This window comes from Perissodus microlepis, chromosome 20 (genome assembly GCF_051167445.1).
Source record: "Perissodus microlepis isolate ML-2025 ecotype Zambia chromosome 20, ASM5116744v1, whole genome shotgun sequence".
NCBI classification, from domain to species: Eukaryota; Metazoa; Chordata; class Actinopteri; order Cichliformes; family Cichlidae; genus Perissodus; species Perissodus microlepis.
In genome coordinates this window covers 32,235,106-32,246,884 of record NC_140480.1, presented here as the reverse complement: position 1 = coordinate 32,246,884, position 11,779 = coordinate 32,235,106, and the positions used below count along the sequence as shown (strand labels likewise).

General features: G+C 44.2%; 1 protein-coding gene across 1 annotated transcript in view; it reads left to right on the top strand.

The window, feature by feature from the left end:
* Positions 1-4,453: 4,453 nt before the first annotated feature.
* Positions 4,454-11,779, top strand: part of ccdc120a (coiled-coil domain containing 120a) — a 38,849-nt gene continuing 31,523 nt past the window's right edge. The window contains exon 1 of the mRNA XM_084917844.1: positions 4,454-4,759. The gene's annotated coding sequence lies outside the window, so the exon portion shown is untranslated. The remainder of the gene's footprint in view (positions 4,760-11,779) is intronic.

Below are 11,779 nucleotides of genomic sequence, written 5' to 3'. Positions count from 1 at the left end.
TTTGTATCTCAGAAAAGACTCAAATTATGCAAAATAATCTGCAGTTAAGTGTTTGCAGAACATAGAGAGGCTGATTGAAAGGAAGCCTGGCTCCAACAGCAGAGCTGTAATAATACAAAGAATTATACCTCCTTCAAAGGAGGAAGTCCAGCATGGATAGTGGTTTTCGGTGTTCAAAATCTGGAACAAGAACAAACAAAATGTGACAGAAACAAACAATCGGGACAAAAAAGTCAACATGACTATTTAAAGTACTTTGTTTCATCTGTTTTACCAGGACGAAGAAATATTGAAGAATTGCTTTTGAAGTAGTGCCTAAACCCGCCCTGGGAAAGGAGACACAAATTATACTGTAAATACTACAGTATAACTGCGTCATTTTTACTGCTGGAATGGTTTATTCTTGCCTAACCTCAGGAAACCAGGAAAGGAGATTCACCTTTAGAAAGTTTTGTTTAAACCGTGATTGTGAAAGGGGTGAAAAAAGGCTCCATCGTTACCTGACTTGTTACTCGTGCCTACCTTTAAGTATTTGTAGGTAAAGATAATTAAATTGAAATTCAGTTTAATTACAGGGCATTCACAGCCTTACTTGTGGGCCTTATTATATAGTGTTACATTTTTTTCCTTTTTGCTCATCACAACTAAAAAGGTAAACTGTAATATTTCTAACACAGTCATGAGGAAGCTGCTAACTTGAAAGATGATGACCATCAGTGCCCTCCATAATGAGCTTAAGCCACTGAAGGTCACTGCTGAAAAGGCTGGCTGTTCAGAGTGCTGTATGGAAGCATATTGATGGAAAGTTGGGAAAAGTGTTGCAGGAAACAGTGATGTCAAGACAAGTTTATTCAAGAACAGGAGAACTTCACAAGGACTGGACTGAGGCTGCTGTCGTTCCATAAAGAGCCGCCACACAGACGTCTTTAGGACAGGAATCACACCTGTCACATTCCAGACACTCCTGAGCCTGAGACGACATCAGGAGTGTCTTGGCCTGGCCTGAGGAGAAAAAGATCTGGACTGTCCTCTTTTCATTGAAGTAAAGTTTGCACTTAATTTGGAGATCAACATCTGGAGATAGAATAGAGAGGCACAGACTGAAAAGTCTTTAATGTTTCCACAGTCTGATGGGTTGGTCTGCTTGATCGTGCCGGTGGTGGTCGGTCCAGTGTGTTCTATCAAGTCCAAACTCAACAAAGCCTCTGCCAGAAGGTTTTACTACGGAAGAGGATTCGGGCCACCAGGGAAAGAAAGTGGGCACGTCTTTTTTTCTTCGTTTCCAGAATTCTGAGATGAAACTCAGAATTCTGACTTTTTCCTCAGAATTATTTTTTCCCAGAATTCTGGAGGAGAAGAGAAAAAAAAAGACGTTCTGACTTGCGTAAAGCACCAAAACAGCTACCAGTATACTGTGTTTGAGCAGGCAGTCAACTCACCTGCCTGACTTGAGCCCCGCAAAGAATTTGTGGAGTATTTTCAAGAAGATGAAACATCTGACCCAAAACTACAGCCGAGCTGAACACCTCCATGTATCACCACACGGGTGCAGTCATTTGTGGTAAAGGAGCCCCAAATGCTGTGTGCATACACAACTGATGAGAAGTTTGACATTTCATTGTGTAAATCCTTTTTTCAATGATTGTAGGAAATATCATAATTCAAGATACTAGATGTCTGAGCCATACGCGATAATCATCAAAACTTAAACAAAATAAAAGGCTTAAAATGTTTTACTGTGAGTTTACCTGTTTTAATTAAAGTATAACTGCTTTAATGAAATGAAATGTGTTTTAATGAAAGTATTAACTACACAACTTTTTACAGTATTCTAATTTTTTGGAGAGATGCACTCTTAAAGACGAGAGCCTGAAGAAGAAGATGCTTCCTTCCTCCCCACAACCGCTCACAAGAGATGGCCGCCCCTCCCTGACGCTGAGCCGGAGGCTCCTTCCTGTTGAAAGGGAGTTTTTCCTTCCTACTGTCACCAAAGCGCTTGCTCACATCATCAGATGCTGAAAGTCAGTCAAATAGTAATTGGAGTACAGTAGAGAGGAAGCAGCAGCAGATTTAAACATCATCTGAGCAGAAATCAGCGGAAACAGGAGCAGCTTAGCCTGAAGCCTCATTGTGTTTCTGCACATGTGGGTGGTGGTGGTGGTAGGTGGGGAGCTATTCTTCTGGATTCGTCCCAGCGGCAGGATTACTCTCTGAATTAACCCTTCAGATGTGCTGCTCCGAGTCAAACTGAGCTGCTCGGAGAATTTAGATGCACCTTTGATTCACAGTTTGCCAGATGTCACCAGAGTTTCTGTTTCCACGTTTTCTGCAGGTCACCTTCTGCTCACATTCATGTTTTTAAATATTGCTCACTGAGTAAAGTTCAACCTAAAATGATTTGATGGGTTTTTATATTTTTTCAACAACATATTTATATGATTAACAATCAAAACACACATTTAGGTACGTACGTATTCAGACAGTATTTGTAATTTTGGCTCTGTAGACCATCACAGTGGATTTTAAATCCATCAGTCAAGACTTCACTTACTGAATTACTTTAAAGCCTCTAACAAACAGGGCGGATGGTGTTCAATAATGGCTTTAATCCTCGTTCAGGAAATGCAGCAGTTTTGTTAAACCCCTGGAAATAAAGCTGGAAGTCTACACTTCAATCACATCTCGAGTGTTTGACTTGAAACTAGAGATCCAGCCTGTTACAGAAAGCTGGTTTTCATGACTTTATCACTGAGTGAAGTTGATTTTTCGTGATCCCTGTGGTTCACGTAAAGGTGAAATGACTTGTTTTCCTTTGAGTTTTCAAGCTTACATGTGATTTTTCTTCACCAGCTGATCACACAGACCTACTGCCCCGGCCTCCGTCAGAGCTGGAGCTGTTCCAGCATTCATCATGTGGAATGGGAGGGGTTTTCCATCACAGAGGGAGCACAGTGATCGTACCTCGCTTCAAGTCTCTTCTGGCACACAGACATTAATCTCAGTAAAAGGAGGAAATGTGAAGAGACTGCACTGGTTGTGATGGAAAGTGTTCATATCATTTTCACTGATGCCTACAAGAAATCGGTATTTATGTACAGTCTCTTGGAACACATTCCAGCTTTTACGTCAAAGTCAAATGAGAAAAGGAAGCAAATTAAAGGAACACTTTTGCATACCTGACAACATCAGGGCATGCTCCTAATGAGGCTTCAGAGGTTGGTGTGTGGGATCTCCTCCTAGATCTGGACCAGGCCTTCTCTGAGCTTCTGGACAATCTGGATGGCACTGTCCCAGAGGTGAACTATTGGATCTAGAGGATGTCGGGGCCTCAGCCCACCCTCATGAAGTCTGTTGCTGATTGTTTTGTGAGAAATGTTCTCACCAGTGGCCTGCTGGAGGTCATTTTGTAGCTCTGGAAGTGCTCATTGTTCTTCCTTGCACAAAGGAGCAGATACTGGTCCTCCTGATGGATTAAGGGCTTTCCACAGCCCTGTCCAACTCTCCTAGAGTAACTGTCTGTCTCCTGGAATCTCCTCCATGCTCCTGAGACTGTGCCACAGCAAACCATGTGGTAATGGGTGAAATCCTGGAGGAGTTGGACTACCTGTGCAAGGTCCAAGTATCGCTTCATGCTACCAGTAGTGACGCTGACCCTAGCCAAATGCTAAACTAGTAAAATACAGAAAAGATGAAGAGGGAAAAAAGTCAGTGGCTGTCAGCTGTAAAACCATTCCTGTTTTTGGGGTTGTCTCATTGTTGCTCCTGTGTTGTTAGTTTCATTAATGCCAAAGCAGATGAAACTGATTAACAACCCTCTGACCACATCAATATACCTGGCGGTTTAACTGACCTGATGCTAAACTCTGATTAAAACGTGTTGCAGTGTATAACACTGACAGATGAGGACTGGTCAAATATGTTTCATTGCTCCGAAAAGAACAGAGCTGGAGGCAAAGCAGTTATTTTAAGGCTGACCACTGTTACACATTATAGAACTGTCCAGCAGTGCAGTCTTATTAGTCAGACACAGTAACATGAATAAGAACAATTAAAAGGTTTTTCTTTTCTTTCTTCGAGAAACCAGATGAGTCGCCCCCTGCTGGTCACGGAAAAGGAAGGCACTTTCATCCATCCTTTATATCCAGTCTATGACCTTCACTAAGACGTTTTTTAAAACTTAGTTTTTGGCTGAAACGTGTTTTATAAATCAAGTTGTGAAAAAAGCGTGGTGTAAGCAGACTGATGTAGGTGTGCGGATGGATCTACATCAGATATAGTTTCCTCTGATTATCGTGGCGGATGAGAGGTGAAACGTCTTCAAGCAACTTAAATTAGTCCAGGCGCTTTTCTTTCCAAGCTCCTTAGACTACGATGACCTGGATGACTGAGAACCTTCACAGACACGTCGCGTTGTGAAACATGAAGGGACCTCCTGCTGGAGTCGGGCGAGGGCGTGCGCATGCCCGCCGCATGGTGCTGGCGTCGTGAGCGCGCCTCGTGCTGCTGCTGCTGATGGAGCTTCACTGAGCACAGAGAGTGGCCGCCGTGTCAAGGAGGAGGATGAAGAGTGATGAACAGAGTGTCGACCCTACATGACTGATCGGATCGCTGCACGCGCGAGGCGACCGCCGGCGTCATCAATCGGCGCGCAGAGTCCAGCTGATGTGAGGCTGAGCGCGAGCCGCAGCGGGAGACAATCAGCTGAGCGGCACCTGGACGTTGTGACGGAGGAGCTGCAGGTGAAGGGTCAGGCCAGCAGGTAGGAGCTCTGTCACCCGCCTGCGCACCTACACACGGCCCCGGCTGGCTCCCCGCCGCTCCGCCAGACTCCATTCAAAAAATCGCTGTTTTTAGTCGGCATGTCTGCGGGCTGCAGCCGAGCTGCACGAGGCGGTGCCGCGAGTCCACCGAGCCTCTCTTTAACAAATCGGGTCACAGTTCAGAGGGCGGCGGCGGGAGGAAGGCTGGGCCGGGCTCGGAGGTGTGCTCTGCAGCTGTGCCGGGTTTTTCCGCAGCGACAGAAAAATCCTGAGTGAGGCTGATTTTAACACCGAAGCTGCTGCGATGATGAGATCTGACAGCAGTGTTGTTGTTGTGGCTGCGCGTCACACCCAGCGCCACGTGCTGCCGCCGCTGCTGCTCCTGCGCGCGATGTTACATATCGGTTTGTAATTATTTATTAATAATTATCTAATGAAAGGTTGGAGGCTTTCCCCAGTTTTCCTGCTCAGGATCATAAAACACTGACTTGACGGACAGACCCAGGGTATAGTGTGTGTGAGAGAGAGTGTGTAGGTGTGTGTCTGAATGTGTGTGTTTGTATGTGTGTGTGTGTGTGTGTGTGTGTGTGTGTGTGTGTGTGTGTGTGTGTGTGTGTGTGTGTGAGAGAGAGAGAAACAGTTTGTGTAGGTGTGTGTGTGTGTCTCTCTCTCTCTGTGTGTATGTGTGGTATATGCATGTTTGTACATATATGTCGGGGTTCATCTCCTGTTTTCTCTTGAAACCAGTCCCTGTCTTAAACATGCATTCTCGCGAATAGGGGGCGACTCACCTGGTTTCAATGGAATAGAAGTCTATGAGAAAACTTCTCCACTTCCTACCTGATCTATGAGCCCAGCAAACACATTCTTGATGAGTTTATTGGCTGTATCACTAGCTTTAGGTCTTAATAAATAAAACATGATATTTGTTTTGTAAATTACAGCCCCTGAAAGGAGCTGGATGTGCTTTAAGCCAGGATTGGGCAGCTCTTGTATTTTCTCCAGGGAGGACATAAAGACAAAATCATGATAGGGCCTCGCTTTGAATATCTAAATTAAAATGTGACACACGCAAAAAACCTGAATTACTCCAAAAGTTATTTTAGTTAACTAAAACTAAATAAAAAAAAATTCTGAAGAAAATATCTTTAGTTTTATTATTTGTTACTTTGGTAAAATCTGTTATCTGCCATATATGTCTACAATACTGAGAGTCAGCTGCCATAAATCTGCAATAAATACAGTAATAATTCAAACAGAACTATATCATAAAATGTGCAAAATAAGTAATGAAAGCTTTATGAAATAAATTTTTACGGAGTACAAAGTGCAACATTTGCATCTGAAATATAATGAAGTTGCAGCAGAAACCGTCCTAACACAGAAATACTTAGAAGTACATGAAAACTGCACCTCTGTAAAGTACTTTCTCCTTCATGCTCTCATCCAATGGCGTTACCAGTATTCTCTACAGTACTGCAGGTGGGCGGAGCCCCCACGGCTGTGATGGCGGTAGAACCATTATTTTGACCTCCTTCTTTCTTTTCCCTTATTTTTCCTCCCTCGGATGTGCTCCCTGTGCAGTCGCTTTGGGACACACGCACACACACACACACACACACACACACACACACACACACACACACACACACACACACACACACACACACACACACACAGACAGCTATTCTTGCTGTCCTGCCTTGTGTGAGGCTCAAAATGAGCCTTCAGGGAGCCACTGTAAGCAGGGCTGGTCCACATATAGACACAAATACTGGTTTGTCTGCCTGAACACAAATCTGTGCATCCTGAGGATGAACAAAAATGTCACCAAACTGAAGGAAAACCAAAGTCATGTCAGTTAGATGTCCTGATGTGTTCCTGGTTTGTTCAGAGTATAAATTAAAACCAAATCGACCAATCAGAGAGGAGGTAGATCTGTGCCACAGATATTTTTTCCCAGACTCTTTATTAACTTTTATTACAAACAAGCAAAGAAACAGTGTCCTGCTTCAGTGTTGATGTAAAACTGAGATCAGAAGTCCAGCAATGAGTTCAGGAGCAGCTCGGTGACTTCATTCATCCGATGTGAGGAAAAAACTCAATGAGTGTGTTGAAGCAGATTAATTTAATCTGAGGAGATTTTCTCACATTAACTCAAGCGGCTCAGAAGTGGATTAGACTCCTGAAGCTTAGGCACGAGCTGAAGCCCACAATGAAACAAAAACCAGAGTGAAGAAGAAAGCCTGACCTTAACACAACTGACATGCTGAGACATGACCTGGAGAGCTCTGTTCAATTAACACATCCTAGAAATGTCGATAAACTGAAAGGAACAAATCAAAGTTTTCAGTAAACTCTAACAGAGGCTGTAGCTGCTAATGGAGCTTTATTCCTTTTAAAAAACTGTGTGTTTAGTCAGCTACAAGCTGCAACCTCCACATCAGAAACATGAACTGCAGTTCCTCGAGCAACACATGAGGCTAGCTCTAAAAGCGAGTAACTCCCCATATACTGTATATAAAAGATGGACATAGCCACCTTTGAATTGTCATTAGTTCTGGAATCCGGATTTTGAAACCTCAGTGTTACTGGTTGAGATCATGTTGGTCTTTTAGGGCAGGAAGTTACCATATTTACACCACAGGGTGGAGTGAAGCTATTAGCTAAAACTAGTTAGCTTAATTAGCAAGCTGCGTTAACAAACTGTACGCGTACGATGCAGAGATAACCGTTAATTTGTTCTAATTAACCAAAAATGAAGCATAAATGTTTTGGATGAACTGTACCACACAGCAGGACACGATGTTTGTACGATAAATGCATTAAAACTGCAGTGAACAGGCTCCATGCAGCACCTCCAGCTAGCTGCAATATAGCTATGTGAACAGTGATTAGCCATGCTCCCTAGCTTAATTACACAGGTGTATGAGAGGTAAAGAAAAAATTACACCTCTTAGAGTTGTTATAATGGGGAAAACGATTCAAATCACTGTACTGGGCCTTGATACTTTCTGCTGTTAGCACCACATAACAGGGACATGCATGTTAACATTACTGCATATACATCCAGCGCATGTAGGACTTCTAGCCTCAGCTAATGTGTAGACCTCGTCTCTGCTTCTGCCTTTAAGACACAAAATGTCAGTGAAACAAGCAAACAAACAGTAACGGAGACAACAAAGACAAAAACCGGCCTGCATGATCACGCAGCACTCCGCCCTGTTGTCCTGATTTTGTCATCACTATGGGCTCCGATGCTGAGGCATCAACATGTTGAGTCCACTCACAGGCGGCGTGACAGTGGCTGTGTTCAGCTTTTACAGATGACATTAGATCACATTTTGAGTAATCAGTGGGGAAATCCTGGTGATTCCAGCTGGCTCACTACACGTTTACGAGTTTGCAGATTGACTGTGACACCGAGTAAGCGACTTTATCTTGTTTCGTGGATGGAAAAGCGTTGCAGCAGTGTAGTGTTGTGTAGAAGTGTTGGTAGCATGCTGAGATGTGTGCAGGACTCTTATTTCTGAGAGCAGGATGATGGGAGCTGAGGGGGACAGCCTTGTTGTTTTGCTGCAGGAGCAGATGGATGTTTGTGTGTATGTGTTTGTGGTAATCGTTGGTGTGTGTTTCCTGGAGTTTGAACTCTCTTCTTCTGCTGTTTGTCTGTTTCTGTGCTCGCTCCATAAAGCAAATTAAAACTGAGAGAGAGAGAGAGAGAGAGGAGGATTAGAGGATTTAACGTGCTGGTCAGAGCTGAACATTAAATCTGATGAATTCAGATTTTCATCTCGTCTGCTCTCAGACTCACAGCCCATGTTTACTGTATTAATGAGGACCTTCAGGCTGCACGTGGAGCCGGTCCTGCAGAACACCAAGTCTGAGTCTGATCACTCTGACGGGCGTTTGCACCTGCACAGAGGTCGGTGTGTCCACATTCGAGTCCGGTTAGGGTCAGCTGAACCAGCCTTCAGCTGTGTGCTTGTTTTAGAAGAGCCTTGAAGCTTCTGCTGGAGACTGTCAGCAGAAAGCAGGCAGCTCGAGGCTTCTGCGTTTGTTTTTCACCGACAGGAAGCTGTCAGAGCAAAGTGATGCAGAGACTTTGCAGCATAGAGCCATAGAATAAAATTTTCACCCGATTCTTTTTCTTCTTTATATATTTTCCTCTTTCTTAAATTTCTTTTGTGGCTTCTTTCAAACTTTCTTTTGCATGTTTGTTCCTGTTTCCTTGATTTTTCTATTTTTCTTCTTTTATTGATTTTTCTTTGCTTTTTTTTGCTTTTTAATTTCTTTACACTTGTTTTTTTCTTTTCGTTTTGCTCCTTTTTTCCACTACTTTTCACTCTTTCTTTCCTCCTCTCTCTCTGTTTTAGTGAAGCAGCTTATTCCGTTTCAGGCTCATGGCGGCATCGAGGGAGCCGAGGCACTCAGGCTCCTCTCTCTCTCTCTCTAGTAGCCTCCTTCAGCTCCTCTTAGGGGATCCCCTGCCACTCCCGGCTCAGCTGCAAGTGTAATCCCTCCTGAGAGTCCTAAATCAGCCGTGGGCACCCCGAGCATTTGGCTGGAGAGAGTTATACTTGTGGTTTTATTCTTTCAGTCATTACCCAAAGTTCATGAACATGGGTCAGTGTGGAACATGAGCTGACATGACTCGCCTAACCGAGCTTCCTTTACCTTCTCTTTATTTGACCTTTAACCTTTTTATCCTGTTTAAAGTTCCTTTGGGATGCTTTGCGGTCGTTTCTGTGTGAACTGATATGTTGCTCAGAGAGATTCAATAAGATGGCCTTAGTTTATTTAAACAGGAAGTGATGTCAGATCCTCTGCTTCCTGTCCTTCCAGATGTCACCAATTCACTCGGACACCACAGATGTTTCAGATGGATAAATATCTGAAACACTCATCAGCTGATCGAAGGTGCACATAGTGTGAAAACTGAAGGTCATGTGGAAGCGCATTGAACCTGCCTTCTTTCCAACGACCAGCAGGGGGCGACTTGTCTGGTTGTAAAAATAAGTTTGATTGTATTGAAGTCTATGCAAAAAAGACCCTGCAGCTTCCCTGGTCTCTTTGAACTCAGTAAATTCTTTTGGTCTAGTTTATGGTCCAAGTCGCTTGTTTCAACTCTTATTTATTACGACACAAGGTTTGTGCTCTAAATTATGGTCCTCATTAATCCCAAGAGAGACAATGAGGTTTGGTATGCTTTAGGGTCAGCCGCAATAAGAGTGCAGCATTAATCACGTCCACAGTAAAAGCTGAGAAAAATTTTCAGCTTGAGGTTTTGAAGTCATGACTGTGCCTGTGTTTGTTTTTTATATTCAATTTGTGCTGCAGAGTGATGGGTGACAAGTAAACTGTTCTGAATGCGATCAGGACTTCACAAATCAGAAGTCCTCGGCTGTTACTGAGCGATCTGCAGGTGTGATGGTATTCATCTCTTTGCTGTTGCTCCTTCTTCTATCCCCAGCTCACGCCTTCATCGCTGTCAGCCGCAGGCAGCAGTGAAGAACATTTCTCAGGCTTCATGTTTGTATCTGTGGCTGTTTTCCGTTTTCCTCTCTCACGTGCAGAATCTCTTGTCTTGTCTCAAGCATGGTCAGAGTAGAGGGTCTTCCTGTGTGTGGTTCTGTCTTACCTGCACTGTTCTCACATGGGCAAATATCAGATGTGTTAAAGGCAGTTTAATATCTGATCATATGTCAGGTAGTCTCTAGAAAAGGTCAGGGCTGCAGTGCATGTGTGAGCCAAGAGGGGCAAGAGTTAGACCCCATGTTTGCCCAGAAAGGTGCAGGTTTCAGTGAAGCACTCGCTTTACTACGCTGTCATTTCAACGCGTCCTCCAATTATTAATTTTAGTCGTTTTCATGTGTTTATTTTAGATTAGCATGTAGCATGTGTGAGCCAGACGGGAAGCAGAAGTTTGTCCTCCATGCTGTCCTGAAAGATGCAATAAAGCTAATTCAAACTGGATGAGCGTGTTGACAGATGGAGAGAAAAGCAGCGCCTCTTCTCCTCACTAGCCCAATTAGATTTAGCTAAACTTTGCCTTCACCAGTGTCTTTACGTTTCTGGCAGGCAACATCTTCTACTACTACACCCACTCATGAGGACATCACCGTCATTTATCCTTAAACCCTGCCGATGTTCCAGGTGTCAAAATACCAATAAGACCCAGTGACAGTGCTGACAGACTCCACACTCAAGTCCTGTTAGGATCAGCAGAGCTCAGCCTTTCCCAAAGCTTCAGCAAGATTTAAAGAGCCTTCAAGCTTCAAGGAAACACCGTGGTGAGTCTGGTTCTCCCGGGAGCAGATGATGCAGGTTTAAAATCAAAATATTTTGGGTCAAAATGAACAGAAAGTTAATTCAGGAAGATTCAGGGCAGCAGTGCATGTGTGAGAGCAGCTTGGAGGGGCAGGAGTTTGTCCCTGAGTTTGTCAGCTTCAGCACCGAGCCCACGCGCGCTCCGGCAGTTCAATAAAGGTTATTCAAACCGGATGACAGTGCTGACAGATGGAGAGAAAAGCAGCGGCACTGAGACGGCTCTGCTGGCTTCAGTTCAACACGAAGATGTCTCAGATTTTATTGGATTTGTTTTATAGATCCGAGTCTTTTCTCACTGACGGGAAGCAGCGTTTGGTGCAGGAATGTTTTTTGGGAAAACAGACGCTGGATGGGATGATTTCATCCCGACAGAAACCGTCTCCTCCGTGTTTCCTTTGTTTCTCCTGTTGAACTGATCGGTGAATTGTGTGTGCACGGCGCTCTAGTTAACGCCGTCGTGTCCCTGCCTGTATCAGCATTAAAGCCATGCGATGATCTCAGAGAGCGAGGAGGTTTGGATGCTGCTCGGCTTTGTGAAGGACGCGTCCCGCAGCTCAGCCCGGCCCTCACAGAGACACAACAACACACGTGCCCTCCAGAGAATACACACATGTAGTATTGATGAAGCTGGTGCCTCTGTGCCTTTGAGCCAAACACACACTGATTCACACACTCAGCACCTGTGTGTG